The sequence below is a fragment of the Bubalus kerabau genome, chromosome 1 (assembly GCF_029407905.1).
Source record: "Bubalus kerabau isolate K-KA32 ecotype Philippines breed swamp buffalo chromosome 1, PCC_UOA_SB_1v2, whole genome shotgun sequence".
NCBI classification, from domain to species: Eukaryota; Metazoa; Chordata; class Mammalia; order Artiodactyla; family Bovidae; genus Bubalus; species Bubalus kerabau.
In genome coordinates this window covers 259,269,523-259,294,520 of record NC_073624.1, presented here as the reverse complement: position 1 = coordinate 259,294,520, position 24,998 = coordinate 259,269,523, and the positions used below count along the sequence as shown (strand labels likewise).

General features: G+C 40.1%; 1 protein-coding gene across 20 annotated transcripts in view; it reads left to right on the top strand.

Moving 5' to 3' along the window:
- The window catches only part of LOC129639166 (uncharacterized), a 290,740-nt gene that overhangs the window by 84,174 nt on the left and 181,568 nt on the right, over positions 1-24,998 (top strand). The window contains exon 3 of one of the 20 annotated variants that reach the window (XR_008708292.1): positions 20,950-22,068. The exons of 18 other annotated variants lie outside the window; for them this stretch is intronic. The gene's annotated coding sequence lies outside the window, so the exon portion shown is untranslated. Of the gene's footprint in view, positions 1-20,949; positions 22,069-24,998 lie in introns of those variants that run through there. One more of the 20 variants, XR_008708249.1, reaches the window with a different exon arrangement.

The following is a 24,998-nucleotide window of genomic DNA, read 5'->3' as shown; positions in this document are numbered from 1 at the left end:
TGAGAATGATAATGGGGCAAAGGGATTCAATGACTGTTATTAGAATATTAAGTTATAATATACCTAGCACACCACACTGTATCATCTGTTTCCAGGATACATGGGCCTGCCTGATTTACCAGTTTCAGAAACTCTTTCATCATGGGTGCACATGTGCACAGTCCAATTGATTCCTCAACACAGACCAGGTCCAGCATTCTGGAGCTCAGCATGAGGTCACCTATACCTAACAGTTTTTCTCTAACCTTAAGATCTAGTTACTGTTTAAAGTCTGTCCTTATTCTTGTGACTTAGTCCTGCTCTGTCCGCTCTGGTCTCCAAATGCTGATATTTCCTTCTGTGGTGAAACCTTGGCTTGATAATTTTTCCAGGACTGCAGTTTCTTTTTCTGCACACCTTGAATTTGTTCCAAAACTCCAACCTGATGACTGAGAAATCATTCAAGGTTCTCTGTTGCTGACCATCTTCCTGTACCGCATCTGTGACCACCTTCAGCTCTTGAACGTTGTCAGCCATTTGCATGAAGGGACTGCTTGCTATGGCAGAGCTTCTCAAACCTCAGTTTTCATCACAAATCATTTGATGAACTTTTGTAATTCAGAACTCTGGGATACACCTACGAGAAATTTTAATTTAGCCAGACTGTATATTGTTACCCTGCTTATTTAACTTACGTGCAGAGTACATCATGAGAAACACTGGGCTGGAAGAAGCACAAGCTGGAATCAAGATTGCCGGGAGAAATATCAATCACCTCAGATATGCAGATGACACCACCCTTATGGCAGAAAGTGAAGAGGAACTCAAAAGCCTCTTGATGAAAGTGAAAGTGGAGAGGGAAAAAGTGGGCTTAAAATTCAACATTCAGAAAACGAAGATCATGGCATCTGGTCCCATCACTTCATGGGAAATAGATGGGGAAATAGTGGAAACAGTGTCAGACTTTATTTTGGGGGACTCCAAAATCACTGCAGATGGTGACTGCAGCCATGAAATTAAAAGATGCTTACTCCTTGGAAGGAAAGTTATGACCAACCTAGATAGCATATTGAAAAGCAGAGACATTACTTTGTCAACAAAGGTCCATCTAGTCAAGGCTATGGTTTTTCCTGTGGTCATGTATAGATGTGAGAGTTGGACTGTGAAGAAAGCTGAGTGCTGAAGAATTGATGCTTTTGAACTGTGGTGTTGGAGAGTCCCTTGGACTGCAAGGAGATCCAACCAGTCCATTCTGAAGATCGGTCCTGGGTGTTCTTTGGAAGGAATGATGCTAAAGCTGAAACTCCAGTACTTTGGCCACCTCATGCGAAGAGTTGACTCATTGGAAAAGACTCGGATGCTGGTAGGGATTGGGGGCAGGAGGAGAAGGGGACGACAGAGAATGAGATGGCTGGATGGCATCACCAACTCGATGGACATGAGTTTGAGTGAACTCCAGGAGTTGGTGATGGACAGGGAGGCCTGGCGTGCTGCGATTCATGGGGTCGCAAAGAGTACACAACTGAGTGACTGAACTGAACTGAACTGAAGGAAGAGTCTAAAAATGTGCATATTTAGCAGTCCCCCTAGGTGGGACCCTGCAGGTGGGAAGAACAGCACACCCAGGCAGAGAAACACTGCTCCATTTTCTGTTGCTGCACCGGTGAGGACCAACATTGGATGTCCTATTCTACCAGGTTTGGGTCACAGCCTGGGTCACTTTTCCCCAAGCTCTTATAACTTTACCCTACTCCAGTTGTCCCTCAGACCTCATCTTAGATGTTGCCTCTCCTTGCTCCAGTAGACTGTGGGGTGCCTCTTGTACATACTATTGTACATCCTGTTCTTACTCCTACCTAGCACACAGCTCACTGCTTTTCTCTGTTTACTTCTTCAGGTGAACTGTTAAGACTATGAACTCTGATGGGAGACTTAATGTCACATTACTTCTGAATACTCTAAAGTGGCATATCAGGCAGGGAGGAAGAGGACAAGAAATAGTTATGTAATAGTTAGGTTTAAATGATTTTAGGTTGTGCCTGGTGGCTCAGATGGTCAAGAATCCACCTGCAGTGCAGGAGACTCAGGTTCCATCCTTGGGTCGGGAAGATCCCCTGGAGGAGGGGATGGCTACCCACTCCTGTATTCTTGCCTGGAAAATTCCATGGACAGAGGCTCCTGGTAGGCTACAATCCATGGGGTCTCAAAGTGTCAGACATGACTGAGTGGCTAACACTTTCACTTTGGTCCTAGTCTCTTGTTCAGCTGAGTCACTTGAAGTCATATGTCTCTAAGATGTATGAGAACTGAGGTTAGTGTCTAGCCTGACCTATTGATTGCTAGGCTGTGGCAGGGCTTCCAACACTGGTTCTCATGAGAGGATCAGCCTCAAGTCAAAATATGAAACCAAGCCAATGTGTTACCTTAAAATTCAAAATACTCATAATTTTCAGTGCACATGACATATTATGCTCAGGTAGTAAAGAGTTTGCCTGCGTTGTGGGAGACCTGGGTTCAATCCCTGTGTCAGAAAGAGCCCCTGGAGAAGGAAATGGCAACCCACTCCAGTGGTCTTGCCTGGAAAATCCCATGGACAGAGGAGCTTGGCAGGCTATATAGTACAGGGATCGCAAAGCGGTGGACATGACTGAGCGACTTTCACAATGACATATTACAGAGACAGGGAAAGTGGGAGACTTGTGTTTTAATTCTTGAATGGACCTAGTGTTCTGAGATGATTGATCAATTTCAGAAAACAGAAGTTTCCTAATAATTTTCTTCTTTCTAATTGTAGTTAGTCTCTAGTTTCATGTAGGGAACCTAAAATCTCAGAATCCATGCATACTATTAGTTCTTGAAAGGGCTTTTGAGATGATCATTTTTACACATGAGGGAAGTTGGGTTAAATATTTACTTAGTGTCTACAGTATGCAACAAAACAAAATAAAACTCAGACTGGAGTCTATCACATGCTCAGGCTCACATGGCTACTTAGCTTTACATTTCAGCTAGGTCTCAGGTCTCCAGATCTCTCTGACAGTCAGTCCCTGCTCTGTCCAGAAGTTTTTGTGCTAAAGTAGAATCATGGAGACCACAGCATGTAGTTGCCTGTTTCAGTTCTGCCCTAAAGCCCAGTTTATTTCACTCTCTACTGGATTTTCATGATTTCTTTTTATAATGCATTTTTTTCTAAGGTCTCATTTTATTTTAATATTTGGCCTGTTGAGTATGTGTACTTCAGGGCTAATTATCTTATTACTTATTTAAGACACATAACTGGAACTGGCAATAGGGGAACATTTAAGTGGTGCTTAAGAAGGAAATGGAGGGCAGTTGAGAATGGCCATACTTATGCAGTTTGATGTTTTTTGGCTCATGTTTTATGAACATAGATTTTATGTTTTTGTATATATCCTAAAATATAATTAAACTGTTGCCAACTGCTGATGTTCCTCTAATGGAAAAAAGCCGAGGTTTGGGTAATATAAAATGGAAGACAGTCCAAAAATGAATAACATTTGATACTAGAGTGTTTTTCTACCCATTTTTTCCCCCAGCAAATCTTTGCCAAGCATCTTTGTATTTCAGGCACTATGCTGGGCACTGGAGACATTTTTATTCATCTGAATAAAAACATGGAAGCCAATTTAGAATTTCATCTTTGATAAAATGTTCAGTTTAGTTCAGTCACTCAATTGTGTATGACTCTTTGCGACCCCATGAATTACAGAGCGCCAGCCCTCCCTGTCCATCACCATCTCCTGGAGTTCACTCAAACTCATGTCCATGGAGTCGGTGATGCCATCCAGCCATCTCATCCTCTGTCGTCCCCTTCTCCTCCTGCCCCTAATCCCTCCCAGCATCAGAGTCTTCCAATGAGTCAACTCTTCACATCAGGTGGCCAAAGTACCGGAATTTCAGCTTCAGCATCATTTTTTCCAAAGAACACCCAGGGCTGATCTCCTTTAGAATGGACTGGTTGGATCTCCTTGCAGTCCAAGGGACTCTCAAGAGTCTTCTCCAACACCACACTTCAAAAGCATCAATTCTTCAGTGCTCAGCCTTCTTCACAGTCCAACTCTCACATCCATACATCACCACTGGAAAAATCATAGCCTTGACTAGATGGACCTTTGTTGACAAGTAATGTCTCTGCTTTTGAATATGCTATCTAGGTTGGTCATAACGGTCCTTCCAAGGAGTAAGTGTCTTTTAATTTCATGGCTGCAGTCACCATCTGCAGTGATTTTGGAGCCCCCCAAAATAAAGTCTGACACTGTTTCCACTATTTCCCCATCTATTTCCCATGAAGTGATGGGACCAGAGGCCATGATCTTAGTTTTCTGAATGTTGAATTTTAAGCCCACTTTTTCACTCTCCACTTTCACTTTCATCAAGAGGCTTTTTAGTTCCTCTTTACTTTCTGCCATAAGGGTGGTGTCATCTGAATATCTGAGGTTATTGGTATTTCTCCCGGCAATCTTGATTCCAGCTTGTGCTTCTTCCAGCCCAGCATTTCTCATGATGTACTCTGCATATAATTTTAAATAAGCAGGGTGACAACATACAGCTTTGATGTACTCCTTTTCCTGTTTGGAACCAGTCTGTTGTTCCATGTCAAGTTCTAACTATTGCTTCCTGATCCGCATATAGGTTTCTCAAGAGACAGGTCAGGTGCTCTGGTATTCTCATCTCTTTCAGAATTTTCCACAGTTTCTTGTGATCCACACAGTCAAAGGTTTTGGCATAGTCAATAAAGGAGAAATAGATGTTTTTCTGGAACTCTCTTGCTTTTTCTATGATCCAGCGGATGTTGGCAATTTAATCTCTGGTTTCTCTACCTTTTCTAAAACCAGCTTGAACATCAGGAAGTTCACAGTTCACATATTGCTGAAGCCTGGCTTGGAGAATTTTGAGCATAACTTTACTAGCGTGTGAGATGAGTGCAATTGTGTGGTAGTCTGAGCATTCTTTGGCATTGCCTTTCTTTGGGATTGGAATGAAAACTGACCTTTTCCAGTCCTGTGGCCACTGCTGAGTTTTCCAAATTTGCTGGCATATTGAGTGCAGCCCTTTCACAGCATCATCTTTCAGGATTTGAAATAGCTCAACTGGAAGTCCATCACCTCCACTAGCTTTGTTCATAGTGATGCTTTCTAAGGCCCACCTGACTTCACATTCCGATGTTAGAGGTACAATACTGAACAACAGATAAGCTATTAAGAAGCTGTTTTTCATCCTATATTTCATTCCTCCCAGAAATCTGCTCTTGGTAGGGACTTGACTTTTTTCCTTAGATTAATCTAAGGTATATTTTCTTTCACCAGGAATTCCCTGGTGGCTTAGATGGTAAAGTGTCTGCCTACAATGCGGGAGACCTGAGTTCAGTCCCTTGGTTGGGAAGATCCTCTGGAGAAGGAAACGGTAACCCACTCTAGTACTCTTGCTTGGAAAATCCCAAGAATGGAGGAGTGTGGTAGGTTACAGTCAATGGGGTCCCAAAGAGTTTGACATGATTGAGTGCCGGGGTCCAGCCCCGGCTGATCCAGGGTATTCGAAGCGGAGACGGCGTCGGCGACCTATTTAATTATTTATTCATCAAAGATATAAAGAGTAATAGAATGAGGATAGCTCAGTGAGGAAATTCAGTGGAGAAAAGCGGCTGAAATAAGGATAGCTCAGTAGGAAAATTCAGTGGAGAAAAGAAGCTGAGTGGCTTGGTTTACGCGGAAAATCAATATAACCCGTGACACCAGGTTAGCTCTGACCACGGAGGCCGCAGGCGCCCTCTCGAATAGCGGAAGGTGCCCCACCTTAGACACCTTCTCGAGTGGGTCTTAGAAGCCCAGGCAAATAAATGGTCGCAGAGGACATCCGCGCTCCAGATGGACACTCAGCTGGAATTTGGGAGAGAGAGTGACATGGGGAGACCAAGTTTCAGTGAACAAGGCCCGCACTTTATTTTCCAAAGTAGTTTTTATACCTAAAGGTATGCATAGAGGATAATGGGGGAAGGGGTAGAGCCATGCAGCAAGCCAGGCTTTTTTCTTTATCATATGCAAAAGTTCAGGTGATTGACATCATCTTCTGGCCAGGAGGCCTGTTAACATTTTAAGAAACTTATCTTTCTCTAAAGGTGATTATTCCAAAGTCAGGCGCCAGCCTTCCAAAAAGCATTGGACAAAGCTGCATTTTACATTTCTATACACCCATTATATCAATCAATACACTGCCAAGGACACAGTAGGTAAGGAGTATGGAGACTTAGCAGCAAACATTGGCCCAACAAGTGAAAAACCCTTCACCAATACAATTTCTAATCAATCTTTTAACTACTCAAAGGAATCTGTGTTTAGGCAGTTTAGAACATCTCCTGCCTCTCACAGTTGGGAGGCTTTGAACAATCACATGTGGCCGGAAAAACCTATTCAGGCAGGCTAGAGGATTTCCAAAGGAGTTTGTAGGTTAAACACTGTCACACCCAGGAATTATTAACTGGAGCTGTAAGCTAACTCTTTTTTCAGAGAGAGGTAGTGGGAGACAGCCCCCCGTAAAGTCAGAGGTGTAGGTGAAAGCACAAAGCAGAAAGTAGGCAGACTCTGGTTTTGGGGGTAGATGCTCGAGAATTTCCAGGGGGACTCCTGAGGCTCGATCCCGCCTTTGCGTATGCCGAGCCTCCTTCCTCATGACCTTTGTCATGGGCGGAGTGCCTCACGCTGGCTCCCGGCAGTGATAGAATTCCAGTTGAGCTATTACAGATCCTCACTCAATATGCAATATGCCGGCTCCCGGCAACTGAGCGACTCACTTTCTTATTTTCTCTCAAGCTGTTTTTGAAGAAATCCTCTTGCATTAGCTGGTATCTTTGTATGAAAATTGCATAGAGAGTTTGACATGTCAACAGAGCTGTCATTATGTAAATGTTAGCTGATTGATTAAGGTAAAATGTTAGTTGCTAATGTAATTTCTGAGATACATTATCAGCCCTCCATATCCTCAACTTCTGCATCCTGCAGAATCAACCAACCACAGATCAAAAATATTTGAAAAAAAATCAGAAAAGTTCCAAAAAGCAAAATTTGAATTTGCTGTGCACTGGCAACAACATACATAGTATTTATATTGTACTTACAACTATTTGCATAGTATTTACACTGTATTAGGTATTATAAGTATTCTAGACATAATTTAAAGTATATGGAGGATATGCACAGATTATATGTAAATGCTGTGTCATTCTTTATAAGGGCTTTGAGTATACCTGGAATTTGGTAAGAGGGTTCCTAGAACCAATCCCCCTTGGATACTGAGGGATAACTGGTTTAAGTAATGTTTTGGATAGAATAAGTGTTCTCAATACACTGGGAGCCAAGCTCTGCCTTTTACAAGCCATATTGTCTGGTCAGCTGACTAAAATTGAATTGTACCATTAAGGAAAAAAATCTCAGTAAGTATGAAAAAGATTTAATAAGAATTAGTACTCTTTTAGACAGGAAGTCACACACAGACCAATAAACTGTAATGGATAGTTCTTCTCTCTTGAAGCTAATACTCCTAAATGGTTACAGTAAGTATATAATATTTCTGATGCTGTTAATCATTCCAGAATTGTTGTGGATTAGTTCATTTTCTCAAAGATGGAAGTACAGTTTCAGGTATCCCCTACACAAAATAATAGATAACATACCTGAAATGCAAACTAATATCTAAAATCTAAAAGTTAAGAAAAAAACAAAGGACCTATATATTGATGAAGGTTAAAGAGTGGAAGCAGAGACCTGGAAAGTAGTACTCCTAAAGGGATACACACACACATATGATACACATATACACATACACATTTTTTAGATGAAAAGAGTGAGAGGTAGTTAAACTTCATTCCTATCTATTAGCTTTCTTGTCCACTGGACAGACTCAACAATTAGGTGAGACCTACTAAAGCCTTAATGTCTTTTAAGGGAAATTCACCAGATTCTTCTGCTTAAAATATTATTACTTTTACTATTTGTATTAAGATCTTATCTTCATAAGTTCTTTGTCAAAATATAAATAAAAGTGGGAAATGCTAGGGCATGCTAACCGTGTAACATTTAGCTCAGAGACATTTTGCAGATTAACACAGTATTACTCAACATAAAGGCAAAGACATGGGATTTTAAAAACATGAGCAACTTTGGATGGGGGCTGAGTGAGGATCAAGGGATGATAGGAAGCTCTTGTAGATGAGATGTAGCCCTAAGAGAGGTACTAAGGGTTTTAGGGAGATGGGAATGGATGGAAAGACTTGGGCAGATGAAGCTCATGGAGACGCTGCTCTTCTCTGGGTGGTGGCCTGTACTATCATTAGACCATCTTGGTAGTCCTATCCTGCACACTCTCTGACTCATATTAAGCAGGACATATAAAATTGCAGAGGAAATCATTCTACCTTCCTTAAATAGCTGCTTTGAAGACTAATGAGGTAATGCTTAAAAATGCTGGGGATAAAAGGTTTAGTATAAATGTTCTTACACTGTGCCCAAAAGAACTCTCTTTTAAGATTGGTGTTTTAAAATAAATGTAAACACCTAATGTTGCTGATGCCTTCATCCCATTAGTAGGGAGTTACCACATTGGCAGCTGGGCAGAATATTAGTATTTGATTCTCTCTAATGTTTTCCTTGCCTATTCCCTGAGACATTTTCCACAGGGATGAGTCATATCAGGTTGGGTCAGTCATTTCATGTAGATGTAAAGTCAGAGGGCAAGCATCCAATCCAGAGCCTCAAGCAGGGCTAGATCACACAATGATGCTCAAAATCCCAGTGATTAAGAGCCAGCAAAGCAAATACTGGGCAGGAGGAGAAGGGGTTGACAGAGGATGAGATGGTTTGATGGCATCATTGACTCAATGGACTTAAGTTTGAGCAAACTCTGGGAGATGGTGAAGGATGGGGAAGCCTGATGCACTGCAGTCCATGGGATCGCAAAGAGTTGGATATGACTGAACGACAGAACAACAAAAAAGCAGATACAGAAAGATCCATACATACATTAGTAGATCTAGACAGAACTTGATTTTACTTTTGCATAAATATGAATTTGGTCTAATTCTGAAAACTAAAATAATCATTCATGGTTTCCTCTTGCTTTAGTTTCTGATGATACAAAGAAGAAAGGGACCGGTAGAGTGGATAGGGCGTGAACATATCACAGTCCTGCCCTGGTCAAGAGAAACAGCAGTGGAGAGACAGGAGCACTGCTTCCTGTGGCTGCAGGAATAGGTCAGTTGATTCTAAGTTGGGAAAGGCTTCCTGAGTGTCATCTGTAATTTCTTTTTTGCCTTTTTCTTTCTCCATGTCAGAGACCTATGCTTTATGTAATTGCATTCTCAAAGAGTGAAACCTGGATCAAATCATCAATTTGTATCTTATTCTGCAGCATGGCTTGATGGAACAGCAAGGGGAATTTCAAAGGGAGTAGCAACTTACTGGGGAGAGTACAACAGATGAGAAAACCTGTACCATCTAATTTTTTTGGGACACAATGAGTAGAAAAGAGGCGATGAAAGGGAAGAATGTGGGTTGGGGTGGGGGGACTCTATTTCTACAAAAGGGGAAAATAAAGGTTCAAATACTTTATGGGGAAAAAAACCAGGGACTCTAGACTTATGAGTTAGCAAATCTATTTCTTTTCTCCTCAGGGTGGATCTGTTTTCTTTAGCACTTGCATTTCTCCCTGCAAATGTTGGACTTTGCATTTTAAAATAGAACACCTAGAAATAGTATCAGAGAAGAAAATGGCAACCTACTCTAGTATTCTTGCCTGGGAAATCCCACAGCCAGAGGAGCCTGGTGGACTATATAGCCCATGGGCTTACAAAGAGTTGGATATGACTTAATGACTAAGCAGTAGTGGAAATAATATACCTGTAAATTCTCCAGTAGGAAAGAAGGAAGTTTCTATACCTGTTTTGCCTGTGAAGGATCCTAGATAATAAATATGTTGAAATATATGACTCATAATATACTGCAATTCTGAGCAGTTGGGCTTCAGAATAGGAAAAAGGATTTTTTCAGAGAATGAGAGAAGATAGGGAGGGAGGTTAAACTTGATAAAGGTTGTCTGATCCTGGGGTTGTTTGGAGGAGGGAAAGGGAACCTCTAACTCTGCCAGGAAACAGAACCAGAAGGCCAGAACCACCTTTCCTTTTGTTCTGGTCTGTCTGCAAGAACCTCTGCTTGCCCACAGAAGGAAACTTGACAACACTTCGGCCTATAAACACCAGCATACCAACTGTACTAAATCTCTGCCCAGCTATTTTGGGTAAGCTAGAGGAAAAATAGCAGACTGCTTAGGAGGAAGCTTGGGGGCCCGCCAAGGCCATGACGTACAGGTTTCCAAGCAAAGCTATGGCTGAATCAGAAAAAGCGTGTCTGAGTTGGGCTCAGATACAAGGCCTGCTCCTCTCAAATTTCTCAGCTTATCTCACAGGAAGAAGAGGTATGGATTCAGAGTAACTCTCCACCTCGCAGAGGTCAGTCAACAGGCCATCAAACCATATTTTATTGAAGTTTCATGTAACTTAGAAGGGGATGTTGGTGGTGGTGGTCTGTGTATTTTTCTTTTTTCTTTTTACTTTGCCATTTGGCCACCAAACGGCTCATATACCCTTTTCAGTGAAGCCAAAGATTCCCACTGGAGAAATAATTAAAACAACTGGCATTTTCCTAAAGCTGTTTAAAGTTTCAACAGCTCTAGTGAGTGGCTGTACAACAGTGACGTTCACATTGCTGTTAGCTTGGAAAATAAAGAGACTTCGAAAAGAGTATTTTTCTTATGTTAGGTTGTTCCCAGTTTCTGGACCTGATAGCTAGATGAGTGGTTTATTTTTCTTTTACTGGATGTGGATTGAATTGGTAACAAAGTCATCTGTTGGATATTGAATAAAATAACTCAGAAAAAAGTCACCAAATTTCAAACCCGCATCTGAATAAATCAGGGGGCCTCTCTCTGCTTATTCTTATTTTTCATAGAAGGATCTAGGCTACGTCTATTGAAATCTGTTAGCTTTTCAGAAAAGTAGTTTTCTGTCCTAAATGGTCAGATAAATATTGGACATAATTTTTTAAAATGCATGTTTTGAATACAAGCGTTTTAGGAATATGCTTCTTCTTTGTCCAGGAAACATCTTGCCTAAAGCTCAATAAGTTCAAAACAGTTTAGTAATGATGAGAATACTCATCTTGAAATCATACTGCTAACATTTGAATGTGTGAAATTTTCTCATAAAGAAGAGCCATATTTTTAAAACCAATTATATTAGTCAGCTTGGGCTGCCACAGCAAACAGCATAAATTAGATGGCTTAAACAACAGAAATGAATTTCTCATGGTTTTGGAGGCTGGGAAGCCCAAGATCAAGGTGCCAGCCAATTCAGTTCCCATTGAGAGCCCTCCTCCTGGCTCACAGACTGTTACCTTCTCCCTGCGTCCTCACATGGTAGAAACAGAGTGGTCTCTGGTATATTTTCTTATTTTATAAAGACACCAGTTCTGTGAAATCAGGGTTCCACACTTGTGGCCTCCTTTAGCCTCAGTCACCCTTTTGTTCTATCTTCATTACAGTCACTTGGGGATTAGTACTTCAACATAGGCATTTTGGGAAGGACATATCGGCCCCATGGCAATTCTGGGTAGTGTGAAACCTTTTGATAATGTAAACCTCGATTCAACAAACAGATCATTCAAGGATCTGTTCAAGAATCATTCAACAGATCATTACTTCATTTCATCAAAGTAAAAACCTTCATAGTTTTGATATTTCTTTTCTGGGGAAGAGACATATAAAGGGATACCTACTTCTCTCATACTGAGAATGTATTTTAAAGTCAAAACAGGATATAAAGTCAAATCATCATCTTCAGAACTTATTTGAACTTCACATTCAGCTTGATTTAGAGAAAGAAAGAGAGGGAGGGAGAGAGAGAGTTGGAAGAAGGATGAAGTGGGCAGAGAGGGAAAAGAGAAAAATAAATGGAGACAAAAATGGTCTCAGAGAAGGACAGACGTTCTGGAGAGAGAATGAAAGACCATGTGGAAGTGTAGGTAATAGAGGTTCATGGAAGGATGGGTCAGTGAAGGGTGAGGCTGGAAGATGAGACTGTTACTGCCTAGTCTGGGGTTAGTGGAAGCTCTGGTCTCAAGTACCTGGGTTCAAAACCTTCATCATATCACCAGTTATTCACTGTTTGGCCTTGAGCAGATTACTTCATCTCTTTGAACTCAGTTTCTTAATCACATGCTTTCCTTATTATATTATTTGCTGTTCCTGAGGTAAGGGTTAAATGAGACAATAGTTAGTGCCTAACAAATAATAGCTCAATAAAAGTTATCAATTATTAATACCAATTGTGTCCCTTTGATGTATGATCTGTGGCTGTTGTTGATGACTCCTTACAATGGGGATCTCACTCAGGTTATTTCATTCTGTGTCCTGGAATCTGTTCCCCATGCTGGTTATAGACTCTGAGTTATCTTGCATATGATTTTACAGCAGGCATCTTGATTAAATGTGGAGTTCCCTCCCACTGTGGATTATAGGTATTAAAGATGGTACCCTTGATGGCAAACCTCTTATTGAGGCTCATTACAGTTGAGGCTCAATAAAGATCTCTTAATGGATAAATGTCACTTGATACATCCATTTATATATTTAAGAGAATGATTTGGATTTGAAGTAATTTGAATACTTGTGTTAAACAATTTGAGAAAATTACAAATTTTCTTAATCCTAAATTTCTCCTTTATTAAAGGGATATGCAAGATGTTTATGGAATCTGATTCATTCACCATGTAAATGGAAGCTCTAAAGGTGTTCTTGTTTATCTTCCTTTCTTGCCTTTTTTTGATCCCAAATTCCTGTGTTCGGAGACAGGCAGTTCCTTTGGGGACTTTAATTTTGTGACCAGAAGCAGAAAGTATCAGTGACCTGCTCTGAGAAATGTGGATTGCTGTTTAACCGATGATGCAGTTGGGAAGAGGTTCAGCTAAGGCAGGTCTGAGAGGGGCCTGTTGCTCAGCCGGATGTTCCCGAGGCAGCAGTCCTATGTGATGTGGCTCTGCAGGTGTTGTAGAGTTTGTGAAAAGTGTATGGGTAAACTGAGGCATGACCCAAAGGACCTTGGTTTTCATTCACATCATTCCTTCTTTCTGTTCTCATTTTTATTTTCTCATATTTCCTCTTTCTCTTGCCTTCTCTTTTCCTGCTTACTGCCACATTTCCAATAACATGGCCTGTTTGGATCAGAACATGAGTTCTAAGAAGATATTCATCACATGGGGCATGGAGAGAAAGGACACAGGGGAACAGAGCAGCGAAAGGAAGGCAATTCAAGCACATAAGAAGCTGTGCTTCCCACTGCTCGCTGCCTCTTTTGAGGACTCTTACAGCAGATACTTTGTCTTTTCATTTTACATAGTGAGCTCCATTCTCTTCGACTTTTAAATTCTCTCCCTCTCTCTGCTATAGGCCATACTGAAGTTTGCATATTCATATATACTATTGCCGTGTCTGCATGGATGAATGTACTCCAAACCTGTTGTCTGAGATACTACATCAAGAATCTCATCTGAATCTTATCTGGTTGGCGGGTGGTGCTGAGAGGGTGGCAGGATAGGGGATTTGGGAGGGTATACTTTGCAGAAGTTACAGGAGGGCAGGGAAGAGAGTTTAGATTACAGAGCACAGTGGTTCCCTTGAGAACCATGTATCCTCATTACATTATTTGTATTCCCCACAAAGCTTTAGTTCCTCCCTTTCTGCCTTTCTCATTTTCTGAAGCCAGTCTGCTGCTAGGATTGGCCTAACTGAGGATTTCTGGGTTATAGTTCTAGGCTCTTGTGCTTCTTGCCAGGAGTGCCTCCCTAGACTGACTTGGCAGCTCCGTGTGCAAGGATGTGGCTGGCACACTCTCTCTCCTATTAGTATCCGGTTCAATTAGTGTTGTCTGACAGGCTGAGGGAGTGTCTACAGCCTTGTGGGGGAGTGACAGCAGAAACCTGCTTTTTGTCTGGTGACCCTCCAGGGATTCTCCATCAGGATTTGAATCTGGGGTGCACAACCCGCTGCATCTCATTCTCTGCTAATTTGCATCTTAAGCGAAGCATCTTACTTTCTAGTCATCCATATTTATGATCTATCATAGTACATGGGTGACTCCTTTCAGTGCAATTTTCCAATGCCATTAGTCTCTGGATTCCAAATTAGGGCCACCCTGATAAATAGGCAAATAGTTTAGCAGATTTCAAACAGGGATTAGATAAAACAGGGGTAAAGAACAATAAAATAATACTTGTAGCACAGCCAATTTAGAGAAAAGAGTGCATTTTATGTCAACATCTGATCACCTTAAATGGCATATTACATATAATAGTAGTCATAAATGTGCCTTAATATTTGTATAGTATTTAAAAATGTACCATGCATTTTCACATGTATTTTTAAAATGTGTTTCCCTCTTAAAATCTGTGAAATCTGGCAGGATGGGAATGCAGATGAGAGAACTATCAAGGAGATAAAAGACATCAAAAGTTTCAGAACAGACCTGAACTTTAGCCTTCTGTGTTCTAGTCTTGTCCTCTTGTCACCATAACATTGTTTGATAGAGTAATTTTAGACTGGATAAATGTTTAGAAAATTCTGTTCAATCTAACAACAATTGAACTTCCGCATATGGTATTATGTTAGATTTCATGTATAAAGATGAATAAGAATCCAGCCTTCATATTTCCCCTACTTACTAATTTCTGCCACTAATATTCATGCTCAGAAATTTTATGGTCTGGATATTCAATTTAGCATCATCTATCTCCAGCAGGATTCTGAGCTGGAGCTAGCTTTCATGCTAGAACCGGGGTTTGTGTTTTCTGCTAAACCAAGGAGAACTTGCATCCTAGCACGTGCTTCCTGCTTGTAGATTAATAAGGACAGCTCTTTGCATATATTCATGAAAATGAATCCTAAGGAAGCCTGGATAACAGTTGAGTCATCTTGACGTCCTGTGACAGGTGTGTCAGTATCCACTTAATGTGGTAACTTAGTCTTGCTCTTACGAGAAAAGTGTGGTTCTGGTGGGAAAGGAGAGTGTATGTGAGAGAGAGTTTGGAAGGAGGGCTAGAGGTTGAAGAAATGTATGGTTTAGAGTGATCTTAAGAGATACTGTGTGATTCTTGATCATCCCTTATTGGAAGGTTCTTCTCTACCTTAAAAAATACATCCTTAACTTGTAGTGACCATCTGATTTTTCTCCTTTCTTGTTTGGATTTTAGGTCTATAGTTCTAACGCCATTTCTAACCCTCAGTTGCTTCTTGTTAGCATAACATGTGAATTTTTCCCCTCCTGCTTTTTTCTTAACGTCTCAAAGGTATAAAGGACCTAATTGCAAAAACAGGTGGCAGTGTTTTCTCATATTTTTTTTTCACCTCCGCATAATAGCAGACAGAAATGACCAAATCTTCTTACTTAACATTACCCTTTTCTTTAGACCTAAAAGTTTCCTATATTGTAAGTGTTTCTTTTCTGTATTTCACTGTTCTTATTCTTGCAGTAAGCTCCTAAATACAGACACTACTCTCTATATGCTATCCGTATTCTCACTGGATATTTTATTTGTAACCATGGATTGAATAATCATCTATATGACAATGATTTATAGATCAGTATCCCACTCCAGTACTCTTGCCTGGAAAATCCCATGGACGGAGGAGCCTGGTAGGCTGCAGTCCATGGGGTCGCTGAGGGTCAGACATGACTGAGTGACTTCACTTTCACTTTTCACTTTCATGCATTGGAGAAGGAAATGGCAACCCACTCCAGTGTTCTTGCCTGGAGAATCCCAGGGATGGGGGAGCCTGGTGGGCTACCATCTATGGGGTCACACAGAGTTGGACACGACTGAAGTGAATTTGCAGCAGCAGCAGCAGAACCTACTACATCACTGTAGATAGATGATTCACAACTTCCTCTGAGATATCATATTTCTAAAAATAGAACTACATTTGTTATTGTTCAGTTGCTCAGTCATGTCCAACTCTTTGCGACCCCATGGATTGCAGCATGCCAGGCTTCCCTGTCCTTCACCATCTCCCAGAGTTTGCTCAAACTCATGTCCATCGTCGGTGATGCCATCCAACCATCTCATCCTCTGTCATCTCCTTCTATGATCCAGTGATTACATTTGTGGATATATATCCAAAAAATCCAAAACCACTAGTTTGAAAAGATGCATGCAGCCCAGTGTTCATAGTGTCATTATTTACAATTACTAAGATATGGTAGCAACCAAAGTTTCCATCAATAGATGAATAAACGTGTGGTATGTATACACAGTAGAATATTCAGTTCAGTTCTGTCGACCAGATGCCACAATTTTAGTTTTCCTAATGTTGAGCTTTAAGCTAACTTTTTCACTCTCCTCTTTCACTTTCATCAACAGGCTTTTTAGTTCCTCTTCACTTTCTGCCATAAGGGTGGTGTCATCTGTATATCTGAGGTTATTGATATTTCTCCCGGAAATCTTGATTCCAGATTGTGCTTCTTCCAGCTCAGAGTTTCTCATGATGTACCCTACGTATAAGTTAAATAAGCAGGGTGACAATACACAGCCTTGATGTACTCCTTTTCCTATTTGGAACCAGTCTGTTGTTCCATGTCCAGTTCGAACTGTTGCTTCTTGACCTGCATACACATTTCTCAAGAGGCAGGTCAGGTGGTCTGGTATTCCCATCTCTTTCAGAATTTTCCACAGTTTATTGTGATCCACACAGTCAAAGACTTTGGCATAGTCACTCAAGCAGAAATAGATGTTTTTCTGGAACTCTCTTGCTTTTTCCATGATCCAGCGGATGTTGGCAATTTGATCTCTGGTTCCTCTGCCTTTTCTAAAACCAGCTTGAACATCTGGAATTTCACAGTTCACGTATTGCTGAAGCCTGGCTTGGAGGATTTTGAGCATTACTTTACTAGCATGTGAGATGAGTGCAATTGTGCGGTAGTTTGAGCATTCTTTGGCATTGGCTTTCTTTGGGATTGGAATGAAAACTGACCTTTTCCAGTCCTGTGGCCACTGCTGAGTTTTCCAAATTTGCTGGCATATTGAGTGCAGCACCTTCACAGCATGATCTTTCAGGATTTGAAATAGCTCCATTGGAATTCCATGACCTCCACTAGCTTTGTTCGTAGTGATGCTTCCTAAGGCCCACTTGATGTCACATTTCAGGATGTCTGGCTCCAGGTGAGTGATCACACCATTGTGATTATCTGGGTCATGAAGCTCGTTCTTGTACAGTTCTTCTGTGTATTCTTGCCACCTCTCCTTAATATCTTGTGCTTCTGTTAGGTCCATACCATTTCTGTCCTTTATCGAGCCCATCTTTGCATGAAATGTTCCCTTGGTATCTCTATTTTTCTTGAAGAGATCTCTAGTCTTTCCCATTCTGTTGTTTTCCTCTATTTTTTTGCATTGATTGCTGAGGGAGGCTTTCTTATCTCTCCTTGCTATTCTTTGGAACTCTGGATTCAGATGCTTATATCTTTCCTTTTCTCCTTTGCTTTTCACTTCTCTTCTTTTCATAGCTATTTGTAAGGCCTCCTCAGACAGCCATTTAGCTTTTTTGCCTTTCTTTTCCATGGGGATGGTCTTGATCCCTGTCTCCTGTACAATGTCACGAACCATATTAGTTCAGTTCAGTTCAGTCGCTCAGTCGTGTCCGACTCTTTGTGACCTCATGAATCACAGCATGCCAGGCCTCCCTGTCCATCACCAACTCCCGGAGTTCACTCAGACTCTCGTCCATCTAGTCGGTGATGCCATCCAGCCATCTCATTCTCTGTCATCCCCTTCTCCTCCTGCCCCCAATCCCTCCCAGCATCAGAGTCTTTTCCAATGAGTCAGCTCTTCGCATGAGGTGGCCAAAGTACTGGAGTTTCAGCTTCAGCATCATTCCTTCCAAAGAACACCCAGGACTGATCTCCTTTAGAATGGACTGGTTGGATCTCCTTGCAGTCCAAGGGACTCTCAAGAGTCTTCGCCAACAGCACAGTTCAAAAGCATCAATTCTTCAGTGCTCAGCTTTCTTCACAGTCCAACTGTCACATCCATACATGACCAATGGAAAAACCATAGCCTTAAAAAAAAAAAAAAAACCATAGCCTTGACTAGACGGTCGTTTGTTGGCAAACTAATGTCTCTGCTTTTTAATATAATATTTAGCTGGATCAAAACTTTCCTTCCAAGGAGTGTCTTTTAATTTCACGGCTGCAATCATCATCTGCTGTGATTTTGGATCTCAAAAAATAAACTGTATTGCTATGCTATGCTCTGCTAAGTCACTTCAGTCGTGTCTGACTCTGTGTGACCCCATAGACAGCAGCCCACTAGGCTCCCCCATCCCTGGGATTCTCCAGGCAAGAACACTGGAGTGGGTTGCCATTTCCTTCTCCAATGCATGAAAGTGAAAAGTGAAAGTGAAGTCTCAGCCATAAAAAAGAACTTAGATTTTGCCACTTGCAGCAACATGGATGGACTTGCAGGGCATTAGGCTAAGTTAGATTAAGTCAGAAAAAGACAAATACTGTATAATACTGTTTACATGAGGAATTTAAGAAGAACAATGAACTAGTGAAGGCAACAAAAAAGAAGAAGACCCCCAGATATAGAGAACAAACCAGTAGTTATCAGAGGGGAGATGGGCAGGATAAGGGTGAGGGGGTGGGAAGCATGAAGAATTGGATGTAAAATAGGCTCAAGGATGTATTGTATGTAATGGGGAATAGAGCCAGTATTTTGTAATAAGTGTAAATGGAATAACCTTTAAAAGTTGTATAAAAATTTAAAAAACATTTTAGTGAAAGTGAAAATTGCTCAGTTGTGTCTGACTCTTTGTGACCCCATGGATTATAGCCCCCCAGGATCCTCTGTCCATGGAATTCTCCAGGCCAGAATACTGGAGTGAATATCTGTTCCCTTCTCCAGGGGATCTTCCCAACCCAGGGATCAAACCTAGGTCTCCCACATTGCAGGCAGATTCTTTACCAGCTGAGCCACCAGGGAAGCTCTCCCTGCCAAAAAAATTAATAAAATGTTAAAAAAAGAAAATATAGTCCCTCAAATCCTATCTTAAAAATCAAAGCAGCAAAGTAAAAAAATGTGTTATCTCCTGACCAAAACCTTTTTGTATTCCTGTATTTTCTATCTTGGTTAATGTTATCGCATCTACTCCAAATTAAAAATGAGACAACTTTGACTCACTTAACTCCTCTCTCATACTCTAAATGCATTTATTTACTAAGACTAATCTGGTTCTTAGGTGTCTTTAAAAGCGCCAGTCACCATTCCTATTTTACTATCCTACGCTGGGCCTTCATCACTTTTCCCTATTGCAATGGCTTTCTAACTTTCCTATAATTTACTTGTAAATTTTTGTGTGAACATGAATTTCTTTTAAAAAATATAGAGCGCTTGTAAAAATATCTTCTATTCCCTGTAGCAATCAGGACAGCTCCATAACAGTAGGGAACTCTATAAATATTTGTGGTTTTCTTTTTAAATCATAGTTCAGTTTCATCTGAATTAAGATGGCCTAGAGGCAAACTGGGCTTTTCCAGGAAGAATTCTGATTGAATTCTGTCTTGTGCTGTGGAAATCTCTTGACAGAGACCAGGCTACTCAGGCTAGACCTGCTCAGGCTTCTTCAGTGTGGTGGGGAAAGGCTTATTTCTTGGGCATTTCCAACTGACAGGTAGCACGAACTTTTTGGATTGTGCTGTAGTATTAGGCAGATAGTAAGTTGCATTATGGATATCCTCTACTTCTATGTGAAATCTTTCCTAATATTGAAATACTTACATATCTTGGTATTTACATATTCACATCAAGTTGCATTATGAGTATGCAATGCATTGTGGATTTGTGAGATATACATATGCAAATGTAATCTACTTTGTACTGAGGTAAAATGTTTCTTGCCACTACTGAGAGATTATGAGTATCCATGTGATAATAGGTGGCTGCAGTAAGTTTAAGGACAGTAGCTTCTTTTATGGTAGGTCAGTTTCTTAAATGAACATGTGGGGCAAAAATTGCAGTCTGTGTAACACTAACATTCCATTAAGAAGTTGTTACACGGGAGACAGACATAATTTATGGTTTCACTGAGTCCAAAATATCCACATTTTCATGACAGTATTGGGAAAAATTGCTCATTCCTTGGCTGAGAACAGAAGACTAATTTTTGTTTACAGGACTCACTAACAGGAAAACACATATTGCTAACCTCTGAATCATACACAGCATGATGGGATGCTCAGATTATGAGAGACATAACATGAACTGTGATGACTGAGGGGACATGTAGCCATGTGTCCCATTTCTCCACCCTAGTTTACCCCATATCCTCACTGAGTGAAAAAGCGAGGAAAATTACCTATTCTCTTTATTTTTTTAAATTGAGTGCATGTAATTAATTTTACATAAGTTAAATGATTTTAGTTTCAATTGAATATCTAAGCATTTATGCATAGAATAGATTTTAGACATCCTGATAATTTTAACATGAAGTAATTAAGTGCTAGTCATTGCTTGATTTGTGTTCAGAACACTTCTGACACCTGAAACAACTTTTAAGTTTTCTTCATTAGCAATGTCTTAAGATGAGATAGAAAATTTAGATTCTCCCCCAAATTAAAGATTACATGGTCTTCGTTATCATTTTTTTTTTACAAAATAAAGAGCGATGTAGTATACTACCCTGTCAGGACCTTTAGCCACATTAACTGAAGTGAAAGAGCTCAGTCCTGTCTGACTCTTTGCGACCCCATAGATTATATAGTCCATGGCTTTCTCAAGGCCAGAATACTGGAGTGGGTAGCTTTCCCTTCTCCAGGGGATTTTCCCAACCCAGGGATCGAACCTGGGTCTCCTTGCATTGCAGGCGGATTCTTTACCAACAGAGCCACAAGGGAAGCCCAAGAATACTGGAGCGGGTAGCCTATCCTTTCTCCAGCGGATCTTCCCAACCCAGGAATTGAACTGGGGTCTCCTGCATTGGAGGTGGATTCCTTACCAGCTGAGCTACCAGGGAAGCCCACATTAACTGAGACATATGATATTGTACTCTGAAATTTTTTAGCGTCATCAACTTTGAAAAGGAATAATTACTGAATTTACTTTTATTATGCAGTCCAGTTTCTTCTGGAATATTGTAATTTACTATTAAATAATGGGTATGTTTTGCCTCAATTTTTTGAATCAACTTAAATAATTTTTTGAGACTCCTAAGAATGCAACATTCTATGCTGGGAAATTGAGTTGTAATTATCTAAGTAACTTTTTAACCTGGTCAAATTTTCTTAAAATAAGTGGGTATGAAGTTCAGCAGGATCAAAGGTAATTAATGTTTTCCAGCAGTAAGTGTGATAAATACTTGCTTGTTAAGTCAATTACATCAAGACAAAACTTGAATGTGAAGTAAGAGTGTACTATAAGTAAATTGCAAATAGCATTCATGTGACAGATCTACTAATTTGCTACTTGTTATTCCAGAAAGATTTGAAAAAATTAGATAGCTGAAGCTGTTATAAGGAAGACAATTTACTGCAGAGATGCCCGAAAAGGAAACTAGACCTCACTTTTGCCTGTTGATTTTTGCCAAGTAGTCATCTGGGGTCTGTTTTGAAACAATCTATGACCATTCACACCAAAGCAAAGTTGTAGAGAAAAATTAGAAACAATTGCTCATTCTGCTTCTTGGTAATATAATGCTATTTGCTTAAGATCTGCAAATACTTGCTGCAGAGTATCAGTGGTATTGGCCTAAAATAAAAGTATAATAGGAAAGTCTGTGGAAGAAATGACAGCATTCCCTGTTGAACTGAAATTTAATGAGGACAGTGGAGAGGTGTAATTGTGTGTTCTACCTGACTCAACTTTTAATTTAACTGGAATTTTTAATATGTGTTCTAAAGTTATTGGTACTTAGCAAAATAATTTTCAATGTTGCTTCTCCCCATTTTGGGACTTTAAAAAAGGAATTGAACTAAAGTTGGAAAAATAAAAACTTTAATACACGATTCATACTTTTATATCTACATTGTTAGGAATTTTTTAAAATATAAATTTATTTATTTTAATTGGAGGCTAATTACTTTACAATATTGTATTGTTAGGAATTTTTAAGATGAGGAAGTCAATTTATTTGAAAGTTATAGTTTATTTAATAATATTCAAAAATAGATATTCACATTGTTTATTATTTCACTAATTGTGGGTCCTCTTGACAGCATCATATCTTCCTGTTTAGCATTCAGATGCCATGGTTTTCCCAGATGTGGGTATATTTGGCCTTCAACTTTTACTGTTAAAGTAATAGGAAGTGTCTGTGGAAGATGAGAAAGTATTTTGAGATTATAATTAGTTGAAGTCTCTTTTAAGTTTTTCTGTCTCAATTTATTCATATACATATATAGGTATGTATATATATATTTCTTTTCTATCTTATTAACTTATTTGTTTTGGTGACTAGCTTAACTTTTCAAAGTTGACCCAAGTTCTCTTTTTATCTGGGAATTGTTTAGATTGACTCTGAAATATTACAGTAGATTCCCAGCATGAGTAGAATAATTTTCAACATTGAACTTCCCAGGAAATCATTCTAAAGTGATGCATAGTATAGTAAGGAAACATGCCATGTATATTTCCAGAGGAATGGGTAATGAGAGACTGCTCTCTGTAATGGGAGAATGCTCGGATAGTTCTGGCTTTCAAGTTAGAGACACTCTCTCACAGATAACTCTTTTCTTTTGCCTCCTTTTGTTTCTCTGAAGACCCTTCTTCAAAGTTCCCAATGACACACTACAGGTAAGAGGCTGAACTAGAACTAGGTAGATCTACATTCAGGCCCTGACTCTGTCCACTGCTTACTAGCCTTGAGACTCCTATCAAGGTGTTCCCACCTGTCTAGCTGACACTTGTGTTGATAATACGGGGTGACAAGGATAGTTTGTATTTTACAAAGTGGTTGTAAATGTGACAGGAGCTAATGTTTGCAAAACACATAGCACAATGTTTGGCCTATATAGTAAAAACATACTAATAATTCCTTTCAAAATTAAGAACCAGTCTCCTGTTTGCCTCAGCTCCATCAGTTACTCAACCTTCTTGATCTGTATCATGGCAAGAATCTATTCCACGTCTCCTCAGTTTGCAATGAAAGCAGAGGAAAATATATCCTCTAGACATTTTCCTTTCATTTCTTTCCTCAATATCATGTTCTTTATCAGAGTCCCAATTTTTCTTTGCCTAATTGATGATGATAATGTTAAATAACTGAGATGATGGTGATGATAAGAACAACTCACAGTTTGAGCACTTATGTGCTAGGAACTACCTTAAGCATTTTGCCTGCGTAATAATACTTAATCCTCAAAGAATCTTGTCTGAAAATATTAATATGCTTATTTTATAAATGAAACATACATTTAATGGGTGAACAAGCAACCTTTTTCTACTTTTTATGAATAAACTACCAGCATCAGGTATTAAGTAATAATTAAATTTGGAGTTAGGGTTGTAATTTATATTTTTCACAGATCAATCCCAGAAATCCATTTTTAAATAATAACAGCAGTATCAACTATTAAGTTTTATTAGATGCTTGTGGCAGGCATTGTATTAAAAAGTTCGTGTGTTATTACTTAATTCTTATGCCAATCCCATGAAGTATGTATTACTATCATTCCAGTTTTACATAGGAGGGAACTAAGAATAAATATCCTGCCAAAGTTTATGAGGCTGGCCTGTGGAGAAGCCAGGTTTTGACCCCCGATAATCTCATCCCATGAATTGCAGCATGCAAGGCCTCCCTGTCCATCACCAACTCCCAGAGTTCATCCCAACTCACGTCCATCAAGTCCGTGATGCCATCCAGGCATCTCATCCTCTGTCGTCCCCTTTTCCTCCTGCCCCCAATCCCTCCCATCTTCAGAATCTTTTCCAATGAGTCAACTCTTCGCATAAGGTGGCAAGAGTCGGACACAACTGAGCAACTGAACTGAATCTCATCCCACCCTTAAGCACTATTCCGCTCTGTGTCCCAGTATATGGGATGATGTGGATATATAATAGATTGCCCATTGATTGTATATCTTCTTAGCACTAAGCAAAATTTAAACAATTGTCAGAAGAATCATTTTTCTGTTTCTTTCCTCTGTACTTCTGCAGTCACTGTTTTCTGTGATTATTAAATTCAGTTCAGTTCAGTTCAGTTGCTCAGTCGTATCTGACTCTTTGCGACCCCATGAACTGCAGCACGCCAGACCTCCCTGTCCATCACCAACTCCCGGAGTCCACCCAAACCCATGTCCATCGAGTCGGTGATACCATCCAACCATCTCATCCTCTGTTGTCCCCTTCTCCTCCTGCCCTCAATCCCTCCCAGCATCAGAGTCTTTTCCAATGAGTCAGCTCTTCACATCAGGTGGCCAAAGTACTGGAGTTTCAGCTTCAACATCAGTCCTTTCAATGAACACCCAGGACTGATCTCCTTTAGGATGGACTGGTTGGATCTCCTTGCAGTCCAAGGGACTCGCAAGAGTCTTCTCCAACACCACAGTTTGTTATATTAGGTTAGTATAAAAATAAGTGCAGTTTGGACTGTGAATTTTAAATAATTATAACTAGGCTCAAACACATCTTTATTAATTAAAATAGGAACCATTACAGTCAACACATGCTAACAAAAAATAAGTTGGTTTATTCCTGTAGCGTAAAAATCCATGCTTTAGGATTCAACAAACTCTTGAAAGCATTTTCTGCCTCTTGCTGTTTGTAGATTTGCTTTCCCTGCAAAATTTGTGGAGACACTTGAAGTGTTAGTCTGTTGGTAAGAGGTCAGGTGAATATGGTGAACGAGTCAAAATTTTGTAGCCCAATTCGTTCAACTTTTGAAATGTTGGTTGTGCAGCATGCAGTCGGGTGTTGTCA